The sequence below is a fragment of the Pongo abelii genome, chromosome 20 (genome assembly GCF_028885655.2).
Source record: "Pongo abelii isolate AG06213 chromosome 20, NHGRI_mPonAbe1-v2.0_pri, whole genome shotgun sequence".
NCBI classification, from domain to species: domain Eukaryota; kingdom Metazoa; phylum Chordata; class Mammalia; order Primates; family Hominidae; genus Pongo; species Pongo abelii.
The window spans coordinates 58,576,034-58,594,803 of NC_072005.2; the positions used below are offsets into that span (position 1 = coordinate 58,576,034).

At 43.7% G+C, this 18,770-nt stretch overlaps 1 protein-coding gene across 2 annotated transcripts in view; it reads left to right on the top strand.

Annotated features, from left to right (window-relative positions):
- Window positions 1-15,451: 15,451 nt before the first annotated feature.
- Window positions 15,452-18,770, top strand: part of ZNF610 (zinc finger protein 610) — a 30,450-nt gene continuing 27,131 nt past the window's right edge. The window contains exon 1 of one of the 2 annotated variants that reach the window (XM_024238205.3): window positions 15,452-15,716. The gene's annotated coding sequence lies outside the window, so the exon portion shown is untranslated. The remainder of the gene's footprint in view (window positions 15,717-18,770) is intronic. The other variant, XM_054541182.2, reaches the window with a different exon arrangement.

Here is an 18,770-nt window from a genome sequence, read left to right on the forward strand (position 1 = left end):
GTGTGGGCAACTGGAGACTCTGTCTCAAAAAAAAAAAAAAAAAAAAAAAGTAGATGTGGCAAGGTCTTTACTCAGAATTCAAACCTTGCAAATCATCACAGAATCCATGCTGGAGAGCAACCTTACAAATGCAACATGCGTGGTAACGTCTTTAATCACAATTCACACCTTCCACAGCATCAGATAATTCATTCACAAGAGTCCTTACAGAGTATGGCAAACTCTTCATTATGAGTTCTGATATTAATCAGCATCAGAGTGTCGTACTAGAGAAAAAATCATATAAATGTATGTGACACGGGCTTTATCCAGCCCCACCAAGTCACTGGATATCAACACATACATCTTTGAGGAAACCATAGGCTGGGTGAGGTGGCTCACGCTTGTAATCCCAGTACTTTGGGAGGCCAAGGTGGGCGGATCACTTGAGGTCAGGAGTTCAAGACCAACCTGGCCAACATGGTGAAACCCCATCTCTACTAAAAACACAAAAATTAGCTGGGTGTGGTGGAATGCGCCTGTAATCCTAGCTACTGGGGAGGCTGAGGCAGGAGAATCACTTGAACCCAGGAGGTGGAAGTTGCAGTGAGCTGAGATTGGGCCATAGCTCTCCAGCTTGGGAAACAGAGTGGGACTCTGTCTTGGGAAAAAAAAAAAAAAAAAAAAAAACCCATAAAGATGGATTGTGGATTGTGGATGCAAAGGGTATTAATCAAGGACCATTACTATCGAACATGAGAGCATTGAGCATTTACAAAAGAAATAACTCAAGTCTCTAGTACTTCCGTATTATATATGACATAGCATGTTGCAGAAAAATTACAAGCCAAAAGATACCAAGCCTCATGATGCAAGGGCATGTGGAGATTGGATTTTTATTCAGGTTATTAAAATATTTAATACCTTGGACATTTTGGAAAGGCTACTTTACTCTTTATGACTTTCAGCCTAAACTGAAAACTCTCATTATGTGCTTTTCCTACAGGCCTTTCACTGTGGTCTCTGGGAAAGAATAGCATGACAGGGCTGATTTTATTAGCTGGGGAGCATTTCTATCCAGTTTCCTGGAAGAAGGACATTGCCTTTTCAGGTTAAATATTGTTTGATTTAGACAGCATGGAGGTGAGCAGAGAATAACAAAACTGTGTATCAGTCATCATACTTACTGTGTTCAGCAAACCTTTTTCCTGACAGGCACAGTGCTATAAACCTGTACAGCCGGTTACACTACTGAATACTGTAGGCAGTTGTAATAAAATGGTAAGTATTTCTGTGTCTAAACATAGAAAAGTTACCATAAGAATACCATATAAGGCTGAGTGTGGTGGCTCGTGCCTATAATCCCAGCACTTTTGGAGGCTGAGGTGGGCAGATCACCTGAGGTTGGGAGTTCAAGACCAGCCTGACCAACATGGAGAAACCCTGTCTCTGCTAAAAGTACAAAATTAGCCGGGCGTGGTGGTGCATGCCTGTAATCCCAGCTACTCGGGAGGCTGAGGCAGGAGAATTGCTTGAACCTGGGAGGTGGAGGCTGTGGTGAGCCAAGATCACCCCACATTAAATACCATATAAAAGACAGAAACAAAGTGCACCTATATAGGGCACTTACCATGAATGAAGCTTCCAGAACTGGAAGCTACTCTAGGTGAGACAGTGAGGAGTAGTGAGTGAATGTAGAGGCCTAGGACACACTCCACACTACTGTAGGCTTTAGAAACACTGTACACAGCTGGGCACGGTGGCTCACGCCTGTAATCCCAACACTTTGGGAGGCCGAGGCGGCTGGATCATGAGGTCAGGAGTTTGAGACCAGCCTGACCAACATGGTGAAACCTTGTGAATACTAAGATTATGAAAAAATTAGCCAGGCATGGTGGCATGTGCCTGTTATCTCAGATACTTGGGAGGCTGAGGTGGGAGAATCGCTTGAATCTGGAAGGCGGAGGTTGCAGTGAGCCAAGATCATGACATTGCACTCCAGCCTGGGTGACAGAGCAAGACTCCGTCTCAAAAAAAAAAAAAAAGAAAAAGAAAAAAATAAAAGAAACACTGTACACTTAGGCTACACTAAATTTATTTTTAAAAAAATAAAGTGTGCTGTGATGTTACCATGGCTACAGCGTCACTAGGCATTAGGAATTTTTCAGCTCCATTGTAATCTTATGGTACCACCATCGTATATGTGGTCAGTAGTTGACCAAAACATCATTATGTGGTGCATGACTACTTATTTTCACTGATGTCCTTTGCCATTTTAAAGTGATGGAGATCTTTGTACCATAATATGTTAGGCTAAGTAATGGGTTTCTGAAACATGTTAAGAGACAAAATACTGTAAGACTGAGGTTAAATTATTACTGATTACATATCAAAAATGGATTAATAATGAAGGCATATTTAATTTAGGAATAATGTAATTATTGAAATTGACTGGGCTGGGAGCAGTGGCTCACACCTGTAATCTCAGTACTTTGGGAGGCTGAGGCAGGCAGATTATGAGGTCAGGAGTTCAGCCTGACCAACATAGTGAAACCCCATCTCTACTAAAAATAGAAAAAAATCAGCTAGACGTGTTGGTGGGTGCCTTTAATCCCAGCTGCTTAGGAGGGTGAGGCAGGAGAATCGCTTGAACCCAGGAGACAGAGGTTGCATGAGTCGAGATCACGCCACTGCACTGCAGCCTCTGTGACAGAGTGAGACTCCATCTCAAAAAAAAAAAAGAAGAAAAGACAAACACTAAAAGTGGCATCTAGATTTTTTTTTTAAGACGGGGTCTTGCTCTGTGGCCCAGGCTGAAGTACAGTGGCGTGAACACAACTCACTGTTGCTTCAGACTCCCAAGTAGCAGGGACCACAGCTATGCACCACCATACCTGGCTAATATTTATTTAGTAGAGACAGAGTGTTGCTATGTTGCCAGGCTGGTTTAGAACTCCTGGGCTCAAGGGAGCCTCCGACCTTGGTCTCTCAAAATGCTGGGACTGCAGGCATGAGCCACCATCCACCAGTTTTTTTTTTTCTTTTCTTTTTAACAGAGAACTAGCACAATATACATCTGAACCTGCAAACTGCCAATTCCCAGATTTTTTTCGTCTGAAACTCATCATAATGCTAACTTTTCTACAAACAGATATTGCCTAAGACCGAGAGGGATAATAGTTTCACTATAATCAGCAGACCGCAGATATTTTCTATGGATAGTACTGTGTCCATGAAGCATATAATATACCCACCTTTAAGAAAAGAAGTTATTTATATTGCAGCCATTGCCTCTCAGACAATCAGTTTTTTGATATAATTGTCACATAGTTATATTTATTCATCGTGACATGAAAAGAGGCTTTATATTGACACCTCTATTATCCTGAAAATCATGTTTGTAATTTTTGTAGGCTGGATAAACTTCACAACTACAATTGCAGTGTGATTTAAATATCAGATAATAGTATAGAATAAAACATCAACCATCACCACAAGTGTGGATTACATTAAATTACTGTCAGAGGTATCAGGGATTTGTATAGATGGGAGGACCAAGTGCTCCAGATTATTTCAACAACTCATTGGGATGTAGCTCTGGACCAGTTTAAACTTTTTTTTTTTTTTTTTTTGATGGAGTCTCACTCTGTCGCCTAGGCTGGAGTGCAGTGGCGCGATCTCAACTCACTGCAACCTCCACCTCCTGGGTTCAAGTAATTCTCCTGCCTCAGCCTTCCGAGTAGCTGGGACTACAGGCGCCCACCACCACACCCAGCTAATTTTTGTATTTTTAATAGAGATGGAGTTTCACCATGTTTGCCAGGATGGTCTTGATCTTGACCTCGTGATCCGCCCGCCTTGGCCTCCCAAAGTGCTAGGATTACAGTTGTGAGCCATCACACCCAGCTGGGCCAGTTTTTCTGAAGAATTTTCTGACATAAGCACTGCTCCAGATTCCTGAAGGCCTCCTTCCCTTCACAGATGCGCCTCTCAGAACAAAACGGAAAATACTCACCAGACTCTTTTCTGCTCCCAGGATGGTGGGCTCAGTATGAAGTTTATAACAGTCAGTATATCTGTGAGAGGGAGACAGCCAGGCCCTGAGATAAAGGTTTGTGATTCTGCGACCTCACCTCCCCGAAGAACCACAGTTATTAGTTTACCTTTAGCACAATTGCAGTGCATGCTAGGAAAGTCAAAAATATTTTTTTCTAATAATTTGTCTCAGTTCTCAATTACCAGAAACAATTACAGTGTCTAGTGAGTGTCTCCAAAGAGACTAATGCAGTATTTAGAAGAGGCTTTTTTATTTCCATGGACCCTGGAAGCAGACAGGAGCTCAGGTGGAGAGTGCAGGACATGCTGAGGTCTGAGCCATGAGGGACTCTCAGCAAATTGTACACCTTATGGGACCTTCTGCTTCCTTGAGTTCTGCTCAAAATCTAACTTTTTCCTGACTCTGAGAACCATATGCTTCCAGACCCCTTCTAGATTATGAGAAGGCAAATGGGATATCATGAAGAGACCGAGAAGGATCTATTAATGCACTAAGAGTGAAAGGAAGAATGTGATGTCAATAATTGATAGTTTGAAACATTAAATGGCACTTTCTGATATACATGAATGATTAAATAAAAAATTGGGAGATGAGACCTAACTCCTGTGCAGAAGAATTCCAAATAACTCTTGTAGACACTCTACCTCCAAGGAGGTGGAATACACGTAACTCCCAACTCCACAAATGCAGGCTGCACAGTGCTGCTTCCTTTTAAACAGTAAAGTATGGCAGGGAGAGAATGAGAGGAATTTTATAGCTGAGAATCCTGACAGACACAGCCTCAGACAGGTGATCAAGGTCGACATCCACAGGGGATTAAGTAATGTTAATAGTATGCACCTTTGATAGCATGTGATAAAAATGGCACTTCTCATTGGTTTTTCTCCCCAATGTACCTAACCTTTGTCTAATCATGGGAAACATCAGACAAATCCCAATAGAGTGGCAGTCCCCAATAACACATCGACAGCCCTGCTACCTAACCAGTACTCCTCAAACCTGACCAGGTTATAAAAAACAAGAGTCTGAGAATCTGTTAGAGCCAAGGGGAGCCCAAAGACACATAATGGCTAAATCTAATGTGGTGGCCTAGACAGGATCCTGGCAGAGAAAAGGTCAGGGAGCTGAAGGCCCGTGGGATGTGACCAACTCAGCATTCTTCTGGAGGCTATATGATCAAACAGCAAACTGTTTATCAAGAATGCAGGATGTGGGCAAACTCACACTTCCTTGCCATCAAAAGGTTTGCTGAGGGACATCTCTCCCTGGCACCGGGCTCCTTGAAGTTATCTAATGAGAAATCTAGCACCTATTATTCAAAGGATACAGTCTTGCAAGCCTGCTGTGAACCAAACAGCTGACTGACAATTACCTGACAATCACCCTGCCTTTCTCACTATCTCTTTTCCCTAATAAATACGGAGGGTTGTGTAAAGCTCAGAGCCCTTGTCCTCTAGAGGCAAATATACTCTCGTCTTTTATTCCCACATTAGCCCCCTTTGTTCAATCCCCCTAGCTCCATGTGGGTTACAAGTGGTGCCTGAACAGGGACAGAATTGGGTGCTTTATAAGTGGCATCACGAAGTGGCACCCTGAATAGCAACAGTGGCATCCAAACTCGGGACTATGAGGACGTAAACGAAGAAGGTCTGCTGGAGCAGAGGAACTGAAATTGACAAGGTGAACAGGGACCCTGGGACGAGTCTGCCAGCAGCGGATATAAGGTCAGTGCCCTAAAGAGGTACTGGGAGCAGTGCTTTAAAGAAGTACTGGGAATGGGAAGTTTTCGGAATCAAGGTAACAAGGGGAATAATTTGTCTGTTGAAGAAAAACATTATTTGCAGTTGCTTAAAGTTTTGTTGAGACAGTCTGGAGCTCAGGTTAATTTGCAGACACTAACCTCCTGCAGAAGCCACAAAAAGCTATTACGTGTAACCCATGGTTTCCACAGGCAAGCACTCTTGATGTGGAAAACTGTAATAGAGCAGGAGACGGATTAAAACAGGCTCATCAAAAAGGTTTTGAAGTTGATTCTTCAGTTTTTTCCACTTGGAGTTCAGTTTGTACTGTATTTCTGCCATTATCTTCTTCTTATTCTGTAGGACAGCAGGCTGAATCTAAAAATCTGAAGGAATATGTTGTTCTCACAGCTCCAATTGAAAATAAAAAACAGGAGAAGGAGGATAAAAATTGCCCTATACTGCCTCCTCCAATTGCAGAAACATTTGTACCACCTCCTTCGGTGGCAGAAATAAGAGACCCTAATATAAAGAATTTTATGCTCTGCAGTCATAGCTGGAGAGCCCTTAGGACCTTGCACTTTTCCTATTTCCATAAGGCCTGATCCATATAATCCACAGAAGTTTATTCATGAACACACCCCACTAGAATTTAAGTTGTTGAAGGAATTAAAAACTAGTGTGGTCAATAACAGAGTACAAAGCCCATGGTCCCTGGAGGAAGGAAAGCTAGACATAGAACTCTGGGAACAAGTAAGGAGAAATCTTTTTTTTTTTTAATTTTTTTTCTTTTTATTATTATTATTATTATTATACTTTAGGCTCTATGGTACATGTGCACAACGTGCAGGTAAGTTACATATGTATACATGTGCCATGCTGGTGCGCTGCACCCACCAACTCGTCATCTAGCATTAGGTATCTCTCCCAATGCTATCCCTCCCCCCTCCCCCCACCCCACAACAGTCCCCGAAGTGTGATGTTCCCCTTCCTGTGTCCATGTGTTCTCATAGTTCAGTTCCCACCTATGAGTGAGAATATGCGGTGTTTGGTTTTTTGTTCTTGCGATAGTTTACTGAGAATGATGATTTCCAATTTCATCCATGTCCCTACAAAGGACGTGAACTCATCATTTTTTATGGCTGCATAGTATTCCATGGTGTATATGTGCCACATTTTCTTAATCCAGTCTATCATTGTTGGACATTTGGGTTGGTTCCAAGTCTTTGCTATTGTGAATAATGCCGCAATAAACATACGTGTGTATGTGTCTTTATAGCAGCATGATTTATAGTCCTTTGGGTATATACCCAGTAATGGGATGGCTGGGTCAAATGGAATTTCTAGTTCTAGATCCCTGAGGCATCGCCACACTGACTTGCACAAGGGTTGAACTAGTTTACAGTCCCACCAACAGTGTAAAAGTGTTCCTATTTCTCCACATCCTCTCCAGCACCTGTTGTTTCCTGACTTTTTAATGATTGCCATTCTAACTGGTGTGAGATGGTATCTCATTGTGGTTTTGATTTGCATTTCTCTGATGGCCAGTGATGGTGAGCATTTTTTCATGTGTTTTTTGGCTGCATAAATGTCTTCTTTTGAGAAATGTCTGTTCATGTCCTTTGCCCACTTTTTGATGGGGTTGTTTGTTTTTTTCTTGTAAATTTGTTTGAGTTCATTGTAGATTCTGGATATTAGCCCTTTGTCAGATGAGTAGGTTGCGAAAATTTTCTCCCATTGTGTAGGTTGCCTGTTCACTCTGATGGTAGTTTCCTTTGCTGTGCAGAAGCTCTTTAGTTTAATTAGATCCCATTTGTCAATTTTGGCTTTTGTTGCCATTGCTTTTGGTGTTTTAGACATGAAGTCCTTGCCCATGCCTATGTCCTGAATGGTATTGCCTAGGTTTTCTTCTAGGGTTTTTATGGTTTTAGATCTAACATTTACGTCTTTAATCCATCTTGAATTGATTTTTGTATAAGGTGTAAGGAAGGGATCCAGTTTCAGCTTTCTACATATGGCTAGCCAGTTTTCCCAGCACCATTTATTAAATAGGGAATCCTTTCCCCATTTCTTGTTTTTGTCAGGTTTGTCAAAGATCAGATAGTTGTAGATATGTGGCATTATTTCTGATGGCTCTGTTCTCTTCCATTGATCTATATCTCTGTTTTGGTACCAGTACCATGCTGTTTTGGTTACTGTAGCCTTGTAGTATAGTTTGAAGTCAGGTAGCATGATGCCTCCAGCTTTGTTCTTTTGGCTTAGGATTGACTTGGCGATGTGGGCTCTTTTTTGGTTCCATATGAACTTTAAAGTAGTTTTTTCCGATTCTGGGAAGAAAGTCATTGGTAACTTGATGGGGATGGCATTGAATCTGTAAATTACCTTGGGAAGGATGGCCATTTTCATGATATTGATTCTTCCTACCCATGAGCATGAAATGTTCTTCCATTTGTTTGTATCCTCTTTTATTTCCTTGAGCAGTGGTTTGTAGTTCTCCTTGAAGAGGTCCTTCACATCCCTTGTAAGTTGGATTCCTAGGTATTTTATTCTCTTTGAAGCAATTGTGAATGGGAGTTCACTCATGATTTGGCTCTCTGTTTGTCTGTTATTGATGTATAAGAATGCTTGTGATTTTTGTACGTTGATTTTGTATCCTGAGACTTTGCTGAAGTTGCTTATCAGCTTAAGGAGATTTTGGGCTGAGACAATGGGGTTTTCTAGATATACAATCATGTCATCTGCAAACAGGGACAATTTGACTTCCTCTTTTCCTAATTGAATACCCTTGATTTCCTTCTGTTGCCTAATTGCCCTGGCCAGAACTTCCAACACTATGTTGAATAGAAGTGGTGAGAGAGGGCATCCCTGTCTTGTGCCAGTTTTCAAAGGGAATGCTTCTAGTTTTTGCCCATTCAGTATGATATTGGCTGTGGGTTTGTCATAAATAGCTCTTATTATTTTGAGATACGACCCATCAATACCTAATTTATTGAGAGTTTTTAGCATGAAGGGTTGTTGAATTTTGTCAAAGGCCTTTTCTGCATCTATTGAGATAATCATGTGGTTTTTGACTTTGGTTCTGTTTATATGCTGGATTACATTTATTGATTTGTGTATATTGAAACAGCCTTGCATCCCAGGGATGAAGCCCACTTGATCATGGTGGATAAGCTTTTTGATGTGCTGCTGGATTCTGTTTGCCAGTATTTTCTTGAGGATTTTCGCATCAATGTTCATCAAGGATATTGGTCTAAAATTCTCTTTTTTTGTTGTGTCTCTGCCAGGCTTTGGTATCAGGATGATGCTGGCCTCATAAAATGAGTTAGGGAGGATTCCCTCTTTTTCTATTGATTGGAATAGTTTCAGAAGGAATGGTACCAGCTCCTCCTTGTACCTCTGGTAGAATTCGGCTGTGAACCCATCTGGTCCTGGACTTTTTTTGGTTGGTAAACTATTGATTATTGCCACAATTTCAGCTCCTGTTATTGGTCTATTCAGAGATTCAACTTCTTCCTGGTTTAGTCTTGGGAGGGTGTATGTGTTGAGGAATTTATCCATTTCTTCTAGATTTTCTAGTTTATTTGCATAGAGGTGTTTGTAATATTCTCTGATGGTAGTTTGTATTTCTGTGGGATTGGTGGTGATATCCCCTTTATCATTTTTTATTGCATCTATTTGATTCTTGCTCTTTTTTTCTTTATTAATCTTGCTAGCAGTCTATCAATTTTGTTGATCCTTTCAAAAAACCAGCTCCTGGATTCCTTAATTTTTTGAAGGGTTTTTTGTGTCTCTATTTCCTTCAGTTCTGCTCTGATTTTAGTTATTTCTTGCCTTCTGCTAGCTTTTGAATGTGTTTGCTCTTGCTTTTCTAGTTATTTTAATTGTGATGTTAGGGTGTCAATTTTGGATCTTTCCTGCTTTCTCTTGTGGGCATTTAGTGCTATAAATTTCCCTCTACACACTGCTTTGAATGCATCCCAGAGATTCTGGTATGTTGTGCCTTGGTTCTCATTGGTTTCAAAGAACATCTTTATTTCTGCCTTCATTTCATTATGTACCCAGTAGTCATTCAGGAGCAGGTTGTTCAGTTTCCACGTAGTTGAGCGGTTTTGAGTGAGATTCTTAATCCTGAGTTCTAGCTTGATTGCACTGTGATCTGAGAGATAGTTTGTTATAATTTCTGTTCTTTTACATTTATTGAGGAGAGCTTTACTTCCAAGTATATGGTCAATTTTGGAATAGGTGTGGTGTGGTGCTGAAAAAAATGTATATTCTGTTGATTTGGGGTGGAGAGTTCTGTAGATGTCTATTAGTTCTGCTTGGTGCAGAGCTGAGTTCAATTCCTGGGTATCCTTGTTGATTTTCTGTTTCGTTGATCTGTCTAATGTTGACAGTGGGGTGTTAAAGTCTCCCATTATTAATGTGTGGGAGTCTAAGTCTCTTTGTAGGTCACTCAGGACTTGCTTTATGAATCTGGGTGCTCCTGTATTGGGTGCATATATATTTAGGATAGTTAGCTCTTCCTGTTGAATTAATCCCTTTACCATTATGTAATGGCCTTCTTTGTCTCTTTTGATCTTTGTTGGTTTAAAGTCTGTTTTATCAGAGACTAGGATTGCAACCCCTGCCTTTTTTTGTTTTCCATTTACTTGGTAGATCTTCCTCCATCCTTTTATTTTGAGCCTATGTGTATCTCTGCACGTGAGATGGGTTTCCTGAATACAGCACACTGATGGGTCTTGAGTATTTATCCAATTTGCCAGTCTGTGTCTTTTAATTGGAGCATTTAGTCCATTTACATTTAAAGTTAATATTGTTATGTGTGAATCTGATCCTGTCATTATGATGTTAGCTGGTTATTTTGCTCGTTAGTTGATGCAGTCTCTTCCTAGTCTCGATGGTCTTTACATTTCGGTATGATTTTGCAGTGGCTGGTACCGGTTGTGCCTTTCCATGGTTAGCGCTTCCTTCAGGAGCTCTTTTAGGGCAGGCCTGGTGGTGACAAAATCTCTCAGCATTTGCTTGTCTGTAAAATATTTTATTTCTCCTTCACTTATGAAGCTTAGTTTGGCAGGATATGAAATTCTGGGTTGAAAATTCTTTTCTTTAAGAATGTTGAATATTGGCCCCCACTCTCTTCTGGCTTGTAGGGTTTCTGCCGAGAGATCCGCTGTTAGTCTGATGGGCTTCCCTTTGATGGTAACCCGACCTTTTTCTCTGGCTGCCCTTAACATTTTTTCCTTCATTTCAACTTTGGTGAATCTGACAATTATGTGTCTTGGAGTTGCTCTTCTCGAGGAGTATCTTTGTGGCGTTCTCTGTATTTCCTGAATCTGAATGTTGGCCTGCCTTGCTAGATTGGGGAAGTTCTCCTGGATAATATCCTGCAGAGTGTTTTCCAACTTGGTTCCATTCTCCCCGTCACTTTCAGGTACACCAATCAGACGTAGATTTGGTCTTTTCACATAGTCCCACATTTCTTGGAGGCTTTGCTCATTTCTTTTTATTCTTTTTTCTCTAAACTTCCCTTCTCACTTCATTTCATTCATTTCATCTTCCAGGGCTGATACCCTTTCTTCCATTTGATCGCATCGGCTCATGAGGCTTCTGCATTCTTCACGTAGTTCTTGAGCCTTGGTTTTCAGCTCCATCAGCTCCTTTAAGCACTTCTCTGTATTGGTTATTCTAGTTATACATTCTTCTAAATTTTTTTCAAAGTTTTCAACTTCTTTGCCTTTGGTTTGAATATCCTCCCGTAGCTCGGAGTAATTTGATCATCTGAAGCCTTCTTCTCTCAGCTCGTCAAAGTCATTCTCCGTCCAGCTTTGTTCCGTTGCTGGTGAGGAACTGTGTTCCTTTGGAGGAGGAGAGGTACTCTGCTTTTTAGAGTTTCCAGTTTTTCTGCTCTGTTTTTTCCCCATCTTTGTGGTTTTATCTACTTTTGGTCTTTGATGATGGTGATGTACAGATGGGTTTTTGGTGTGGATGTCCTTTCTGTTAGTTTTCCTTCTAACAGACAGGACCCTCAGCTGCAGGTCTGTTGGAGTACCTGGCCGGCCGTGTGAGGTGTCAGTCTGCCCCTGCTGGGGGGTGCCTCCCAGTTAGGCTGCTCGGGGGTCAGGGGTCAGGGACCCACTTGAGGAGGCAGTCAGCCCGTTCTCAGATCTCCAGCTGCGTGCTGGGAGAACGACTGCTCTCCTCAAAGCTCAGATGGAAATGCAGAAATCACCCGTCTTCTGCGTCGCTCGCGCTGGGAGCTGTAGACTGGAGGTGTTCCTATTCAGCCATCTTGGCTCCTCCCCAAGTAAGGAGAAATCTTAACATCTGGCGCAAAGGCATCAGGTCCAATAAAATCTTTAATGTTATGGGCTTTAATTAGATCAGTCTTGGCTCAGTTACACACAGAAGAGCCTAAGAAGAGCAGGGAGGAGAAAACATCACTTGCCTTATCACCTCCTCTTCCCTCAGCCCCAGTATCATCAGGCCAAAATAACAAAGAGGAAATGGAAGTCTTACCTAAGCCTCCTCTTCCAATAGATAGGACAAAGGACAGAGGATACGCTATAGCTATCAGTCCCTGCGTTAAACAGGCAACATTAGAAGGAGAGCTCTTAACCTTCTCAGTAATGCAAAATTGGCAAGGTAATCAGGTGTATGTTTATAAAAAGATAAGAAAAAACGCATTAGAAGCCGAAACTGCACAGCCAAGCAGGCAGTAGGTGGAAGAAAAGGCTCAGCAGCAGAAAAGCTCCCGGCAACCAAGCCAACAAGGCCTGCCCGGGCTGGCAACATCCCCCTGGCAAAGGAGGGAGGGACCGGTGCAGACACAGGCAAAGCCTAAGCAAGTACAACATGGCTGCCTCCCAGGACCTGCACCGCTGCCTCTGGCTCTGCGAGCAGCCCGTAGCAAAATTTCATGTGTTACATCCCAGGCTATGATTCTCTGCTAAGATTTAAGTAAAATGTAAGAATTTGAAAAACCTGTTTTCTAATAATGGCCACTGTTGTTATCTCTCTTCTATCCCTGATGTAGCTTTCCAAATTCAATTTAAGTAAAATAGTAACCTCTGAAGGGAGAGAGATTACAGAGGGCCCATGAATTAGTTAAAAAGTAATTAAAAGCTAGGCATGTAAAACCACACATTACTCTTTAAAGGAGAACTTTAAACCTAATTAAATGGTATTTGTTAAATTAAAAGGTAAAAATGCTGTGCCCTTCTCAGAAAGTGAAGAAAAGTTGTATGTAAGTGTAGTGAAAACTTAGGCATGAATGACTGTCTTAACCCACTGATTACAGATAGTCTTTGATTTGTACTTGCTAGAAGAGTCCTAAATTGAGTTCCCCAGCTAGGGAGTCACTGTTTTCAGGACTGTTTGCCTGATTAAACTCCATAAACTTAGTCACATCCCACGGGCCTTCAGCTCCCTGCAGAAAAGAACATGAGTTAAAACTAAGGAAATCAGAATAAATTATGAATAAGTTGATGGTAGTGTATCAACAATGGTTTATAAACTGCAAAACCCATACAAAACTAGTATAAGATGTTAATAATAGGGAAAACGAGTCAGGGTATATGGAACTTGTCTACCTTTTTTGAATTTTTTAAATATAAATCTATAAATGTTCTAAAATAAAGTGTATTGTTTTTTAAATAACTAATTTAGGCCGGGCTTGGTGGCTCACGCCTGTAATCCCAGCACTTTGGGAGGCCAAGGCAGGTGGATCATGAGGTCAGGAGTTCAAGACCAGCCTGGCCAACTTAGTGAAATCCCGTCTCTATTAAAAATACAAAACTTAGTCGGGCATGGTGGCACGTGCCTGTAGTCCCAGCTACTCGGGAGGCTGAGGCAGGAGAATTGCTTGAACCCGGGAGGTGGAGGTTGCAGTGAGCCGAGATTGTGCCACTGCACTCCAGCTTGGGTATCGGAGTGAGACTTTGTCTCAAAAATTACTTTATTTTAAAAGTAATTTATAAAATTCAATGAATATTGGTTGGAAACACAGATGAAACAAATTTTCTAGGAAAATGTACTCTATCAATTTTGACAGTAGCAGAGATAGAAAATCTAAACAGAATGTAAGATGAAACATATAAGATGATTTAACAGAGAAATTGTACCAATCTTTCCGGCAGGAGAATCACCTGAGGTCAGGAGTTTGAGACCAGCCTGTCCAACATGGTGAAACCCTGTCTGTACTAAAAATACAAAAATTAGCCAAGCACCATGGTGCAAACCTGTAGCCCCAGCTACTTGGGAGGCTGAGGCTGGAGAATAGCTTGAACCGGGGAGGCAGAGGCTACAGTGAGATAAAACCGTGTCACTGCACTCCAGCCTGGGTGACAGAGCAAGACTCTGTCTCAAAAACAAACACACACACACACACAGACAAACTATGTAATTTACATCTATTTTTTAAAGTTATTGCTTTTTTAAAAAGCAACAGTTGGGCTGGGCGCAGTGGCTCACCCCTGTAATCCCAGCACTTTGGGGGGGAAGGGGGGGTGGATCACGAGGTCAGGAGATTGAGACCATCCTGGCTAACATGGTGAAACCCCATCTCTACTAAAAATACAAAAAATTAGGCGGGCGTGGTGGTGGGTGCCTGTGGTCCCAGCTACTCAGAAGGCTGAGGTAGGAGAATGGCGTGAACCCGGGAGGCGGAGCTTGCAGTGAGCCTTGGTGACACAGCGAGACTCCGTCTCAAAAAAAAAAAAAGCAGTTGGTGGTGGCCTAACATCCCTCCGGGTACAGGACCCATCGCCAAACGATGGGTATGGTGGCATGTGCCTGTAGCGATTTTAACACACAGGGAAGGGACCGCCAGACTCTCACGGAGATGCCCCAGTCGTTCTGCCTTGGGCCAGGTAAATACGGATTCCCAGGGTGGGCCTTAACCCGCCAACGCGCTTGGTGTTGTCCCTCGGAAACTCTAGAGATGAGCACTCTAGAGATGACTCAGTGGACTGGGAAAGGCAGACCCACCTCAATTTGGGTGGGCACAATCTAATCAGCTACCAGCACAGTCAGAATAAAAGCAGGCAGAAGAACGTGAAAAGACTAGACGGGCTTAACCTCCCAGCCTACATCTTTCTCCCGTGCTGGACATCACAGATGATGATGGAAAGGGAGAAGATTTCTATTCTGTTCTGTGGGCCGTCAGCATGAAATTGCACATGCTACCCAGGCAGGCCTTTGCATTTCACATTTTAACTTGCAGCGCCTTCACACAGAATTCCAGGCCTTTTAAATTAAATTGTTAAAATTAGTTTTTCTTTACTTATTTATTTTAGGACAGAGTCTACACTGAGTATAGCACTGGGTCTACACTACTCCCAGGCTGGAGTGCAGTGGCCATGGTAGCTCAGTGTAGACTCGAACTCCCGGGCTGAAGCGATCCTCCAGCCTCAGCCTCTCTAGTCGCTGGGACTACAGGTGCCTGCCACCATGGCCGGCTTAAAATTCATTTTAATAGCAGGAAATTTCCTGGAGCTAATCCTCAACTGACGTTGCTTTGCTCCGGCAGGATCCCAGTTTGCAGACGCCTGAGCTGCTGCAGCCTCACTGCCGGCAAAACCCGGAAAACAGAGGCACTGGAGGCGTGGCCTAAGGAAGCCCCGCCCCACCCCGTCCCGCCCCGCCCCGTCCCGCTCTCTCCGCTGCGCGCGCAGTTTTTTGCAGACCCGGAAGCGGATCGCGTGGGTAGAAGGTCACACCGCCGCGCGTCAGTTTCCCTTTGTTTAGATTCAATCTGGGCTTCCCAGCTCCCCCGCGCTTCTGTAGGCGGGATCTGAGATTCAACACAGACCTTGAAATCCCCGCGCCGCTCCCTCCACCCCGTGTAAATTCAGGCGTCTCCGTGAGAGTCCGGCGGTCGCTTCCCTGTGTGTTAAAATCGCTCGGCGACGGGTCCTGTCCCCGGTCGTTCTGCCTTGGGCCAGGTAAACACGGATTTTCGAGACTCCTTTCCGTTTAAAACTCTTTACTGACCCAACGTCCTGCCCTGCGCTTTTAAAAGTCCTCACTGCAAGGTGGATTCCCGCCCGGGGAGCCTCCCAACCTCGCCCCCGGCCCCTGGAGCGCAGCGCCGCAGCCCCAGTCCCGGTGGGGGAGGCCGCGTCCTGTGCTGGGTCCTGGGATCCTTGAGACCCCACACTTCTAATAATTCAGCCCCACCCTTTTTCTCCTTGATCCAGGCCTTCCTACTCCCCAGGCCTCCCCTTCCCAGCAATCGCTACTCCCGACCCCCTGGTGTGGGGACGTGACTTCTTCTGTCTTAGGACATTCAGGATTCTTCGTCCCAAATTCCATCCCACTAAAAATGTGCTCTTGGCGGAGGTGGACACCTTATTGTACTCCCCTGCCTATGGATATGTGGGGAAAGATGGTGAAAGAGTGGCAGGAAATAGAAAAATTTTGAAAAAGAAGCATGAGGGAGATCCATAAGCAGACGGCAGAGAGTAGCCGAGAGATTTACAGAGACAGTGAATGAAGCCGAGAATGTAGCAGGGGGAGAAAAGTTACAGGAGAAATACAGAGAAAAGCTGGGTCTCCAGAGAGATGAAGGACAGCAAGGTTGGGAGAGGGGCAGAAAGGGGGAGGCTCCTCAGACAGAGAGTAGTGGAGATTTGGAGCCAGGGCAGGCAGCAGCATGGTTCTGGGACAGCAAGAGGGGGCAGCTGATGACAAGGAGAGCAGAGGGAGAACCACAGCATGGGGAGGCCTGATCCGGGGGGGCCAGAGAGTGGGGACAAGAGAGTGTAGCAGAGAAGAGGAAATCTAACAGGGAGAACAGAGAAGAAGCAGAGATAGGGAGGGCAAGAAACAGGTAGAATGGAAATTGGGGACAATCAAAAATTGGACACAAAGAGGAACAAGGGGTAAAACAAATTGCCAGAATGGAGCAGAACAAATGGAAGAGAAGGAATAGAGGGAAGATGGGGAGAAACAACAGGAGAGGAGAGGGGCAGAAAAATAAGCCAATTCTTACGGGAAAAATGAAGTGAAAAAAAGCAGGAGAAAGAAGGTGAGAATGAGAGAGATGTACAGAATGAGGGAGGGAAACATACTAATGACAAAAGAGGGGGACCCTGAGTGCAGATGAGCGATGAGTTGATTGAATATTATGATTAAATTGTGATATACTGATTTCTCTAGTTGTAATCTAATAAGTATAAAATTTATTTCAAAAGTACAGATGAAGATGAGACTTGCAAAGTTCCTGCCTATAAGGGAAGTGCATTTTATTATTCTTGACATCACAAGTTAGCTTCCATTCACAATCCCTATTCAGCCAGAGGGCAGTGACTTGCCTCATTCGGGTGTGGGTGAGTGGATAAGATAGAAGGAAAAACCAAAGCGTTTTTCCTACGCTTACAGTCGACACAATAGTGAACACCCAACACAGAATGCCACATCTCTGGTCACCGAAATGTGTGGGGATTACTTTCCACCCACAAGCTGTTCATCAGACACTACCTGGGTGTTCTGTAATTTAACTCAATTTCACACTAACACTGTCTATGTGGGGTTAGCATCAGATTCTACAGGTTGAGAGCTCAGTTCCACAGGCATGCTCCCACTTCAGGTGCCACTTGCAAGTCCTGGGTTGGGACTTCAACCTTGTGACCAACCAACTATGAACCGGGCCATGACCCTTTCCTCACATTTTGTGAATTTGCTAGAGTGGTTCACAGAACTCAGGGAAACTTTTTGCTTATTTTCACCCATTTGTTACAAACCATATTACAAAGGACACAGATGAACAGCCAGATGGAAGAGCCTTCCTAGTAAACTAATCAAAATGAGGGGCTTTTGGACCAGGCGCAGTGGCTCTTTCTTCTAATCCCAGCACTTCGGGAGGCCAAGGTGGGCAGATCCACTTAAGAGTTCAAGACCAGCCTGGCCAACAAGGTGAAACCCCGTCTCTACTGAAAATACAAAAATTAGCTGCGCACGGTGGCGTGTGCCTATAATCCCAGCTACTTGGCTGAGGCACAAGGATCTCTTGATCCCAAGAGGTGAAGGTTGCAGTGAGCCAAGATCGCACCACTGCACTCCAGCCTGGGCAACAGCGAGACTCTGTCTCAAAAGAAAAGGAGGGGCTCTTAGTAACCATGGTTTTTTTTCTTTTTTCTGAGATGGAGTTTCACTCTTATTGCCCTGGCTGGCGTGCAATGGTGCGATCTTGGCTCACCACTGAAGGGATCGCCTGCCCCTCCATACCTGTGGGTGTCTCATCAGGTGGAACGAGAGACTGAAAAAAGAGACACAGAGACAAAGTATAGAGAAAGAAAAGTGGGCCCAGGGGACCGGCACTCAGCATATGGAGGACCCGCACCACCGGTCCTCTGGCACTAGTCTCTGAGTTCTGTCAGTATTTATTAATCATTATCTCTACCATCTCGGAGAGGGGGATGTGGCAGGACAATAGGGTAATAGTGGGGAGAGGGTCAGCAGGAAAACATGTGAACAAAGATCTCTGTCATAAATAAGGAAAGGTGCTGTGCCTTGATGTGCACGTACACAAACATCTCGGTGCATTAAAGAGCAGTATTGCCGCCAGCATGTTTCATCTCCAGCCCTATGGTGGTTTTCTTCTATCTCAGTAAATAGAACAGACAATCGGGTTTTACACCAAGACATTCTGTTGCCCAAGGACGAGCAGGAGACAGATGCCTTCCTCTTATCTCAACTGCAAAGAGGCCTTCCTCTTTCACTAATCCTCCTCAGCACAGACCCTTTATGGGTGTCGGGCTGGGGGATGGTCAGGTCTTTCCCTTCCCATGAGGCCATGTCTCAGACTATCACATGGGGAGAAACCTTGGACAATACCTGGCTTTCCTAGGCAGAGGTCCCTGTGGCCTTCCGCAGTGTATTCTGTCCCTGGGTACATGAGATTAGAGAATGGTGATGACTTTTAACAAGCATACTGCCTTCAAGCACTTTTTAAACAAAGCACATCCTGCACAGCCCTAAATCCATTAAACCTTGGG